This window comes from Aethalodelphis obliquidens, unplaced genomic scaffold (genome assembly GCF_003676395.1).
Source record: "Aethalodelphis obliquidens isolate GAN/ISIS:26980383/991018 unplaced genomic scaffold, ASM367639v1 scaffold15, whole genome shotgun sequence".
In the NCBI taxonomy this organism is placed as follows: domain Eukaryota; kingdom Metazoa; phylum Chordata; class Mammalia; order Artiodactyla; family Delphinidae; genus Aethalodelphis; species Aethalodelphis obliquidens.
In genome coordinates, this window is record NW_020837959.1 from 10,634,662 (window position 1) to 10,647,089 (window position 12,428).

Below are 12,428 nucleotides of genomic sequence, written 5' to 3' on the forward strand. Positions count from 1 at the left end.
AGACATGGAGACACAGAGACTGGCACTGCCTGGGGCCTTGTTTGGAAACAATTCTGAGCCTGATTCTAGACTCAGTTGGAAAGGATTCTGAGGTTGATTAGCCATGTCTGCCCTGGACCAGGGATAAGGGAGTAGTGGTTATTTAGAATGAATTTGCAGTCCTCATCTAGGTGTCTCTTGGCTTTGAGAATTTCTTTCTTTTGGCTAAATGGTCATTATTTTCCACAAACAGACAGGAATCTTACCTTTCCTTCCCTGATTAACCCGAGTCCACAGTTTTGGAGTTGTTTGGTCACAAGTCCTTTCTGGGGAGAATCATCAGGCATGCACAAAGAGAAAGCCAAACAGAGTTCTTAATGAGAGTTTAAAATTCAGAGAACATAGGAAAGATTTATTTGTATTTGGTATTTAGTACAAGCTTGGCACTATCCTGAGTTGTACAGATATTAACTCATTTACTCCTCACAACAACCCTATACGATAGGTCCCAGTATTAACCTCATTTTACAAATGGGACAGTTAAAGGCCAGAGAGGCTAAGCAACCTGTCCAAAGTCACACAGCTTTGTGAACTCAAGCAGTCTGATGCCAGAGTCCACATGATTAAATCATACCGTGCTGCCTCTCTATCAAGTCCCTATTTCTGTTTTGCTTTCCTGGTGGTATTGTGCCTTGTGCTTCGTGTTTGTTTTCCAGATTAGACCGTGAACTTTGAAGGAAGGGATTACATTTTACTGTGTATAAGTACCTGACACATAGGAGGAGTTGAAACATGACTACACTGAAACATGACTACATGAAACATTAGAGGTATGATTTTAGGAATCAATCACGTTGTATTTGAGTCATTTTCTATTTGTGTGTCTGGCTCCACTACTAGAGTGAGCTTCTAGGAGTGGGACTCTGAGGTATTTATTTCTATATCCCCACCATCTAACACAATAGAGAAGAGACCCTGTCTCATTTGTTCATCAATTCATTAACTGATTCATTCAACAAAAATTTATTAAGAACAAGTACCATGCTCAGTGCTAGGAATGAAGAAAGTAGATAAAATTTCTGTCTCTGTGGTTTGATTCCAACCTCACAAGGATAGAGAAAAATGATGCTGACATTCTTTAAATTGGAGACATTTGTCTATTTTTGCCAAAAATAATACTAGATTATTTGTCATCGCAACTTATCAATTCCCTCCTTTCCATAGTGTGTGATGAAGTCGAGCTGCAATCAGTTATTTTATTCCTATTTTATTTACCAGGAGCATTGGTGGCCCACATTAGTCAGATCTAATATTTAAAGGTAAGAGAAAACCCTTTTGGCGTAGAGCCAGTGGAAGAATTACTGGGTTCCCACAACGTGAGGTAGGGCTGTTTCATCCCCTTTTGTTATATGAAAAGCTTCAAGCACTATTAAGTGATGACAGAGAGTGCACTTGGCTTCTGGTACTTCTTTGAAGGCTTGCCTGTAGCATGCTGCTTGGAAGCAGGGGTGATTCCACAAATGGTCAGGGAGCCACCCTAACCGCCCTTCGCACCAGGTCCAGGTGTGTAAACAGAGCAGATGGGCCCTCCACTCTGGGAGAGGGAATTCCGAGGCTGGACAGCTGGAGTGGAGAATCACAGAGTTCAGGATCTCTCTTCCCTCCAACCGAGGCAGTATCTCAAAAATTCCCTCAACCACTTTTTTAATTCTCTGAGGCTGCTAACTGCATCAAGATCTCTCCTTATGGAGAAGGAGCAGGCTTTTCCCCAGAACACACAGGTAGTGAGTGGCAGAGGTGGGACTGGAAATCAGGTTACTTTCATGCCAATCCTGGGCGCAGCCCACGACCCGACACAGGCAAGCTTGTCCTTCCTGTGACAAGAAGTGACCGTGGTGCCCAAGGCAGAAGGAGTCCTTGGAAGCCGGTGCCTGAGTCCTGGCAACAGGAGGTTTCAGATCATATGAAAACTTCCTGCCGGGGCCTCTCTACTCAGGGCCTATTAGGTTTAACTGAAGAGCGATCAAAAGCAGTGTTTCAAACATAGATTTTGTTTATAATTAGCTCTAAATTAGTTTTTTAATTTTTGATATATATTTAATGAAAAATTTGGAAACACAAAACTGTACAAAGAAGACAAAATGAAAATCACCAGTAGTCTCGACATCCAAACACAGTAATTGCTAACATTTTGGTGTATTTTCTTCTGTTGTGATTTCTTTTTTTTTTTTTTTTTTTTTTGCGGTATGCGGGCCTCTCACTGCTGTGGCCTCTCCCGTTGCGGAGCACAGGCTCCGGACGGGCAGGCTCAGCGGCCATGGCTCACAGGTCCAGCCGCTCCGCGGCATGTGGGATCTCCCCAGACCGGGGCACGAACCCGCGTCCCCTGCATCAGCAGGCGGACTCTCAACCACTGAGCCACCAGGGAAGCCCTGTGATTTCTTTTTAACATGGTTGTAATCACATTATAATAGTAATAGCAGCTAACATTTGTTGAGGGCCCTGATGTGTCAGGTACTCAACTTTATATGTGTTAACTCAATTAAGTCTCATAACAATTCTATGAGATAGGTGCCACTATTACCTCCATTTCACAGATAATAAAACTGAGGCACAGAAAGGCTAGTTCCTTGCCCAAGATTACTCAAAAGTAAGCAGTAGAGGCCAGACAGTCCAGCTCTAGACTCTACATGTACAGCTTGGTATCTGGGGGATTTTTTCTGAATTTTTTTCTCTTTGATTTTTAAAAAATTAATTTTTTTTAAACGTATTTCTTGTTTGGCTGCATTGGGTCTTTGTTGCTGCGCGCGGGCTTTCTCTAGTTGTGGCGAGCGGGGGCTACTCTTTTTTGGGGTGCACAGGCTTCTCATTGTGGTGGCTTCTCTTGCTGCAGAGCAAGGGCTCTAGGTGCGTGGGCTTCAGTAGTTGTGGCAAACGGGCTCAGCAGTTGTGGCTTGCGGGCTCTAGAGTGCAGGCTCAGTAGTTGTGGCGCACAGGCTTAGTTGCTCCGTGGCATGTGGGTTCTTCCCAGACCAGGGATTGAACCCGTGTCCCCTGCATTGGCAGTCGGATCCTTAACCACTGCACCACCAGGGAAGTCCGGTATCTGTTTTTGAACAAAGCTTTTTCTTATTTTCTTCAGAAACACAAGCTTTAAGTGGCTGCCTAATATTCCATCATGGTTTCCATGGTTTTCATGCCTCTCTAATTTAAACGACGCAACTGTGAGTTGTGTTTGTGAATGAGGCTTTTTCTGTATTTAGGATCACAGAATTTCCCAGATCCAGATGTAAAAGGCACAAGTGACAATAAGTCTGTGGACACTCATTGCCAAATATTTTCCAGGAGGACTACCTAGCCTCACTGCCATCAGCCTTGTGAGTGCTGGGCCTTGGAGGTTATCACTCAAAAAATGATTTAGTTTGATAGTTAAAAAGCTTATTGCTTTAAATTTTCTCTGGTCCAATTTCTGACTACTCTTGTAATAATGAACTTTCACTCTCATCCAAATTCTGATTTTTGCCTAGACTTATTTTCCTCACTTCTAGTCATCCTTACTTAAAACAACAACAAAATTAAATGGTAACACACATTTTTCTGATTATAAATGTCCATTTTAGAAAATATGGATAATCTAAAATCCCATCGTTACATTTATTTATTTTATCGTTCATCTTATTTCTTGGCTATCACAGCGATGTGGGTTCACTGTAGCCAATTGGGAATGTACAGAAAAGAGTAAAGGAGCAGAAAGTGAAATAACTAAGCAGGGGCAAACTTTTCAGCAGTTCTTGCCATTAAAATTTTTTAATCTTTTTATAAACTTTTTCTTTTTATGGGAAACTACCTCTAAGATACTTTATTCAGTTTTTTTTTTTTTTGGTCTCAGGCCTGGAGCTATGATCTTGGTTAATTTTCATGTCTGTTGTAAAGGATAAGAAAGAGTAATTAGAACAGGATGCAGGGCGGGGGTGGGGTGGGAGAACCAGAATAAGAAAGGCTTTAGCCACCCACCTGCTTTCCCTTCTGATGGAGCTACTGGACACAGGGGCCTTAGGGCCACCCCCAGGTTACCCTCACAGCCCATCACTACCACAGTGACGTCACTCACCGCAGGCACACAACAGAAGCTCAATTAGTATCTGCTGGAGGAGTGAATGAACGTATTCTTATGTAGGTATGACCTATATTAACGTACCATCTCCTAGTAACTCTACAGCTTTAATCATTGCATCTCAGCATTCCTTTCGTTAAAAAAAAGAAAAAGCAAAAAGGTTTGCATCTGTGATCCCAGGTCCTGGCCTTATTAGGATCCTAGAGGATCGGCCAAACAGAGGTCTTTCAGCCCAAGGCAAATAATTGAGATCAAAGCTTCCTGGATCTCTCCCGGGAGGTCCTTGGCCCTCCAGTCAAAGTGACTGGAGCTCTCCTTTTCCCTTCGTGATCTGCAAGCACACCATCCCGCCATCCGCCATCCCGGATGGGGAAGGGGGAGAAGGAGGCAGCTGAGGAGGAGTGGGAAAGGTGAGGGAGGTGCTGTTTTGGGGGGAGTGGGGTGAGGGTAAGCGATTACCAAGCTGGCTCAAAGGCCCGCGGAGCCCCCAGCTGAGGCTTCTTACCAGAAGGAGCCCTTGCTCTCAGCACGGCCCCCCTTTGCTCTCCTGAGGCCATCAGAAGTGATAGCTAAGCTCACTTCTGCCTTCATGGGGCTGTGGTTCTCACTCCGATGAGTTGTTATTTGATGTTTCTTTGCTTCTGTTTTTATAAAAATGGTACAATGTAAAGCTCTATGGTTCATATGTTTTGTGATCGTCAGATGACACTAGGAGAAATACTGCTTTTTACCTATATATTTTAAATATATGTAAGAAAAATAAATTGCAGAATATTAGTCAAGAAGCATGCCACTGCCACTGCAAAGGGCAAACTTAAATGAATTTTCAGGAAGGGCAGCCATCTACACAAGTATACCTTATTTTAAAAATTAAATGTGAGACGTTTCAAGGCCGTGATTATTCCAACCTATTCTATGATCAGTCAGGGATGTGAATGTGTATAAAATTAGAAAGTGTATCATGTGGGAAGAATCAGTCAACTATCTTACAATTCATGTGGCCCAAAACATAATTATGGAAACTTAATTAAGTTTGCTTTAAAGTTTAGCATGGCCAGGAGTTCCCAAATCATGTTACAGTATTGTACCTTAGACAGTTCTAATGTAAAAGCCATGTTGCATCTTTCAGAGTTTTGTCTGGTTGTTTCTCTTTTTAATCTGCAAAATGATGGGTGAGACTAGAGTATTTACTAAATGTTCGCCAGGTACTTCTAATATGCAGCCAGGGTCTAGATCATTGGCCTAGATGATCTCAGAAGTCCTTCTTTGGTACCAAAATGCTGTGGTATCTATAATTTTAAATTTTAAATCAAAATAAATAAGAAAATCAGATTCACCTAGCAGATAATTCTAGTTAAAAACATCTTCCTAAATTCAGAGGTCTCAGAAGTCCTACAATGAAACTTACTTCATAAGTGGCCCAACCCTCATGAAATATTTTGGGCAGAGCTTATGATTTGGAAAGTTTATGTTTGTTCCACATTTCAATATTCCTATATGAGTTTTAAGTCAATACCCCCAAAATTATTTTTCACCTTTGAGAGTCAAGATGTGGTCGAAGTTTTTGATTTCCAGGTGGAAATCAGAAGGCTTGAATGAAAATGTTTATGGACAAAGAGAGGTGAGAAATAAAGATATTGAATCTTTGCCATTAGCTTGGGATGACAACTCCCTGTGTGTGTGTGTGTGTGTATGTGTGTGTGTGTGTGTGTGTGTTCGCACATGAGCCTCTGCTGGGATCCGGGAGGAGCAGCTGATGTTGTGGGAATATCCCATAGAAACTATAGGGACAGATGGTGGCAGGCTGCAGCCATGGGACCAGCATGCTACTGAATTCAACCTAGGAACCCTTCTTATTGAAGACTATGTCCCCAGAACCATCAAGTTTTAAAATGTAGTTCAACTGGAGATGGTTTTTATTTTCTTGTTATGAAACCCGGGCTCCCACATTCTGGACTCAAATGACTATATTCCATGTCTACTCAAGAACAGTATCTGTGGCAAAGAGATGTGAGGTTGAAGCCTCTCCAAGAATAAGTCAGGAAACAGAATGATCCAAGTTTGGTATTTAGATTAGAAATACAAGTGGAAGAAGTAAGGTTACCATCAGAAATGTGCATTTCTAAAGATATTCATTTGAAAGTTTTGAAAAAAGTAAAGCTCATGCCCTGGGGCTCCTGGGAGTATGTACAAAATACAATAATTAAATTAAGTCCAGCAGTTAAAATTCCTCATAAAAAGAAAAAGCTGGAGTGCTTCCCAATGGGGAATGCTTGACTTAAAAGAAAGGTTTTACTCTGTGGCCTGAAGGTCAACAAACTGGGACTCTGTGGGAATGTATAAAATTTCTTAAAGGGGTTCTCCAGTCTTTGTTTTGTTGAAAGAAAATAAAAGAGCAAAAAGGGACAAGTTTTGAAAATCCAAAAAATGAAGGTGCAGTCCTAAAATCATCATGATTTTTATAAACGCAGCACTGGAGGCTATGAAAACACGCTCTTTTCTGAGTACTAATGCAACACATATGCTCTTTGAGAAGGAAGGGAAAAGGCCAATGGCGCCTTTTGAACAAACTGTTTTCAAATGTGCTCATTTTCAGAGGCAGTGCACGCAAATTCACGACCCATTCATTTGCTACTTATTTTGAAAATATTCACCTTAAATATTCTCATAAATATATGTCACAGTTTAAAATTCCTTAGGTGATACAAAGACTGATTGTTTTTTAAAAAGGTCTTTATGAAGCAAAGTTGAAAAAAATGATTTTGGGGGGGTCACATCCTCAGTAATCTTAAATGGAATGTTTATCATAATTTGAAAATACCTGTTTTTATAAATAATCATTTATTGTTACCTTTCTGGTAACGTCCTCCCCCGAAATAAAGTTAAGAAAAGGATAGAAATGAAATTTTATATCCATAAACTTTGTCATGTGTAAGCACCATTCTGGGTTCCCACGTGAGTTTCAGGCTGCACACTCAAATGACTTCTAAAACATAAAGAACCAATAACCAGTTTGCCAGGTCCTCATCTTCTTTATCGCTTAAATAGAATCTGAATGTTGGCTCTGCATTAAGACAGCATGATCAAATGTAGGACATTAGAAATAGCAGCTGTGGCAGCAATATTTAATTTACTGAATAATTAGCAGCCTCACCGACATTTCTCCGTTGATTCCCAAAGTACAGCATTAGCTGTCCTCTGTACTCAGGCGCTCTGCAGTAAAATGGGCCAGTAAACTTCCTGTGCCAAGTTCACAGTAAATGAAGGACTACACAGCATCCTGCCAGCAGCTCACAGCTTAAGACACTAGATTTACTTCCAAAACACGGAAAAAACATTAGAAATCATTAAAAATGTACATTTTTACCCACTTTTGTTTCCTTTCCTACATTTGTTAATTTTTTTTTTTTTTGGTTTGGGAATTGCGATGAGAGGAAGGAAGGTAAAATTGTAAGAAAAAGGAAATGGGAAATGGAAGCAGGACAGTAGCCGGAGGAGGGACTATATGGAATGAGAGGTGATGCACAGAATGATGGGGGCCACAAGGGGAGGGCCGCAGGAGTGGGGAGGGTACAAGAGGAGGCGTGGGGAGTGAACCCGGCTCTGTCCTTGAGCCTGTGTCCTGCTCCTTTATCCCTCCACTGGAACGCCTTTCCTTATGCCACCTACGACATTCTCCATGGCCACTCAGCCACTCCCCCCCCCCCCCCCCCCGCCCCTACCGGACAACCTCCCCTATCCCCCCCCGGCCCTCTGCCCGGGCCCCCCCGCCCCCCCCCCCCCCCCCCCCCCGCAGCGTGCCATCCTGCAAAATGTGCGAGGGACTGTTTGTGTAGTCTGGGAGGGGCAGAGAGGGGGGGCATGAAGGCCTACCTCAAGGAGGGACTTGCCTGGTTGCCCAGCTTCCTGGTTACACTGGATGATTGGCTGTTTGAATTGTGATGAGTTCACATACCCATGCCAGGGTCAGGCAGTGTCTCTGAGGCAGGCAGCTGTTGAAAAAGAGGCTTCAGCTATTTTCTTGTTGCTTCAAAAAACTCATCTAAAGCTTCCTTCATCGGGAACTTAATGTGAAGCTATGAATCTGGGGAGTTCTCGGGTGTGCAACTGTGTGGTTTAGTGGTTTCATTTCCAGACTTTAGTTGAAGTCTTGGTTTTGCCAGCTGTGTGACCTTGAGCAAGTGCACTAAAAGGGCCAATATTTGCACAAATCCGGGAGGCAAGACGTCTGATGGAGGAACAGATGTCTCAGGGCCTAATTGTACTGAACACACCTTTAGCGAGTTCTTGCGGGGGGGTGGGTGGGTGGGGTGGGATGGGGTGGGGAGTGAGAGGTGAGCAGGAGAGGGATCTGGGGTACATGGCAATGTCCACTGTTCAGGGCCTCCACACTGCTGTGGGACACACACACACACACACACACACACACAGTACTACAATAGAAATCTGATCCAATGCAATGGAAGGACTGGGAGAGGGCCAGCAAGCTGTCTCTGGGTAGTTGGGAAGACTTCACAGAAGTGGTCTTCAGGTTGTGTCTTGAAAAATGGTTAGGAGTTTATTGGGTATGATGGAGAGGGAGGGATTACAGCTTGTGTAGAGCCTTTGCACAGGAGTGTCAGGCCCTGCAGCCAGGCACCGTCCACCTGCCCAGTGGCCAGGGCCCCGTGGGGGAGGCGACGTGTCGCTGGGCTGGTGTGGAAACGCCAGTGAGGCTCCTGGTGGCCGGAGCTCCCTCACACCACACTGGGAAAGGCATCACAGAGCTCCTCTGGAAGCTGCTCCATGAATTCCAGTCCCTGGAAATCCCATGGAGGAAACAGATGTGCTCCTCTCCTTGTCTGGGAGTTTGGGTTATTAACACAGTTTTCCCAGAGATTCTAAGCCAGAAGTTCATGTTGGTTTTATGTTCTTCCTTCCATGGAACTCAAGAGCCCATTAAAAAAAAAAAAAAAAATTAAGCCAGATGCCTAGAGTGGATAGCCTTCTGAAGGAACTCTCCACCACAAAGCTATCTGAAATGGAATGCTCGTTTCTCTCTTGATTCCTTTACTGTGTCTGAATAACTAAGGCAATTTGATTCATTGTTTAAAAACAAAACAAAACCCAGCGAAACCAGCTATGTGGCATTATGTAGACAAAAAACAAACAATCCTCCCTCCCTCCCTCCGACCGCCCCCGCAAAACAGTTTCTTTTCCCTGAATTTCTCCCCTTTAGCTAGGTATTTTAACATCACGATATAGTCAGTGTTTGGTCTCCTTTGTTTTCATAAGATGGAGTTTTCAGTATATCAACTCTCTTATTTATGTAATGAAGGGAATCTGGAAAGTTCCTTCTAGGGCTTAGACTAATCTCTGGGACCATCTCCAGTTTTCTATACGTCTACATGCTGCACACAGTGTGAGAGAGAAACTGATTTTGACTGACTGATAAGTATGACATTGTTGCAGGATTCCCCCTCGGTAGGCACAGGTGATTTGAGAGTGGGTTGCTTTCTATTCTTCCTGGTGACAGGAAGCTTTGTCTTTGACTCAGGTTTGGCAGTTATATTCCACCAAGAAGTGTGGCCCCTCTGCCCTTCCGGAATGCCCATCCTGAGTCCTGAATGAGAGCTCACGTTGGAGAAAACCACCTCGAATTGGCCAAATTCTGCCCTAAGACTGAGCACAGCTTTCCAATTCCCTGTGTCTGGCTGAGGGCAGAATGGGGCCAGGACCCAGTGTGTTTGATCCTTTAGCAAATGTGACAGGCTGTTTACAAACATGCAGAAGGGCTGACTTCGTTCCTCAGACCTCAGGCAGGACTCTGGTTTCAGGACTGCAGCCTGAAGGAACTCATAGGGACCAAAAGAATTGGGGAGGAGATAAAATAGTTGAAAAAAGTGGCTGGTTTTCAAAGCATATGGCGAGTTTTTCAAACGCTTTAAATTCTTAATTCGCTCCTCTCCTGTTACTGTCGCTGTAGTAGCCAATGGCACTTCTTTTTGTTTTGACATTTGACATTATTTTACGCCTTTGCTCCTCCTTTCACTTCACACAAGGGCATTTTAATTTTAAAAGAAAAGTGCATCCGGAACCAGTCCTACGGCTTTCCGACTAGCTGTCTGGCGTCCAGTCAGGCTCAACAGATGTTTGTTGAATGAATAAACGAATGAATGAAGTGATTCTCTCTAAAAAGTACCGAGAAATCTTTACTTTTAGCAAAGTTTGGGTTTGTCTTCTGTAAACTCGGGATTATCACTTAAAATATCCTCTGTGGATTTGATAGGAAAATAGGCAAAGTTAGGATCTTTTGAAGAAACTCCACCAAAAAGCTATCTGAAATGGAATGTTCATTTTTCTCTTGATTCTAAAACCGTGCTTGAATAACGAGGGCAATTCCACTCAATGACTGAAAAGCAAGGGGACCCGGATCCTCCGCTGGTCCCCCGGCCAGGGATCGGCTCCGAGCAGGACAGGCTAAGGGCGCCGGGCTCCGGTCAGGGAAACCAGGACCCGCGAGATGCGCCTGGAGCTGGCAGGTCCCCCAGGGCCTCGTCCCGGCGCCTGGCCGCGGCGCCGACTTCGGAGGAAGACACAGGGGCCGGCCGGTCCCCAGGGCGGGCGCGAGGGCCCCGCGCAGGTGTCGGGCCTGTGCGCGGGGCCTGGGAGACCCGAGAGAGACGTTATTGTTACACTGTAACGAGTCTGATTAACATGCTCCTGACACTTTCTCTTAGTTTCTCGGGCTCCTAGCAACAGCGCACAAAGGCGCGGGATTGTCCCGGGCTCCGCGGGGACACGGGGCAGCCTTTGATCTGCCACCATTACAGCGGGGCTGCGCGACAAGCTCGCAGGCTCCGGGCGGCCCGCGGTCCCGGCCCACTGCGCGCCCCGGCCCCGCCCGCTCGCCCGCCCGGTCGCAGCTCCGGGAGCGGCCGCCGCGCGCGACCGGGGCCACGGGGCGCACCGGCCGGGCCCCGCCGGTCTCCGCGTCGGGGCGTCCCCGACCCCAGCGGACTCGGCGTGTCCCGGCCCGGCGGGCGCACGTCCTTCCGACGGGGCGCGCTGTCCCCGAGATCGCCGGCCCTCCCCGTCGCAAGAAGCAAACAGTAAAACCGAGCGGGTCGCTTACAGCCGAAGAACACAGAAATTTTAAAAGGGCAGGCGTGAGCGACAAACGAATCCCAAAAGATTTTGTAAAACATTTTAAAAAGTAAAAAATATCTGTAGGCTTCAGCCCGTTTAGCTGAAACTGGGCTCGATCGGCAGCAAACCATCTAAAGGCGCTAAAGATGATTTCGGTTCCTTCCTACAAATCACTTTCTTTTCGTCGTTGGCAATTCTTATAGATTCATAAGGAAATACGTTGCCAAATAATCGCTGGAATTTAAACAAACTCACCACCACCACCCGTCACAGAACACTAAAAAGCTGCCCGGTCCCACCGCGCAAGCTTTCTGGTACTAAGGTATTTGAAAGTAATTTATTCTCCATTTGTTTACTCTCTTAACCCCCTATCCCACCCCGATTTAAAATAAAGCGCGGAAAGAAAGACCAAGGTTTTAACATTTAAGTGTTGAGGTCGGCTGATTACTTTCCCCCTAAGTTGCAATGTGAAAACCTGCGGGGGTGGGGGGGAGGGTCTCAGGGCTGGGAGGACAGTGTCCCCCAGCCTGGGGCACAAGCTTTGCGGTTACAAACCGGTTCGGTGACCCTCCGCAGCATCAATATGCACGAGATCCTGCTGTTAATCTCAGAACCTGTTTTGTACCATCAACTGCCTCCCAAGTATTATACTAGAGGTAAAAATCAAAATCAGAACGGAAGACACTTAGCTTTCCAAGCTAACCAGAAACCATAGAAGCAGAACGCCCTTCAAATAAAAAAGCACGTATTAACTCTTCTCCTCTTAAGACATCATTAGAAAATTCATCGTCCCTACTGAAGGTCAGTTTCCCGAACTGCCGAAGAACTATTAGGGGCTGGGATGTTCATCATAATATTTTAGAAGAGAAAAAAAAAAGAAAAAAAAAAACCCTACACGGTCTATTCCATTTACGCAGCAAAATATGCCAGGCAATGAGTTACTTTCAAATTCAAATTGGAGGCGGCAAGTCTTCGTTGTTGAAGACACTTTTCCCAGTCAGTCCCTGGAGGAGAGGATGTCAGGGCAGTTAGCGGTTCAATACTTGTAAATCTGAAGGGAACCGCACCCAGATGCTGGGGAACTTCCCAACTTGCGCTCAGGGACAGTGCCTGACTCCGGACTCTGCTGGAGTTCCTCTCGCCATTTCAATAAAACATGATGGTACTGATATAATCCTCTATACATTAAAATGAGGTTGTCACAGAT

General features: G+C 45.0%; 1 protein-coding gene across 1 annotated transcript in view; it reads right to left on the reverse strand.

Annotated features, from left to right (window-relative positions):
* Nucleotides 1-259: 259 nt before the first annotated feature.
* CLYBL (citramalyl-CoA lyase) overlaps nt 260-12,428 on the reverse strand; it is a 255,557-nt gene continuing 243,388 nt past the window's right edge. The window contains exon 9 of the mRNA XM_027115903.1: nt 260-305. The gene's annotated coding sequence lies outside the window, so the exon portion shown is untranslated. The remainder of the gene's footprint in view (nt 306-12,428) is intronic.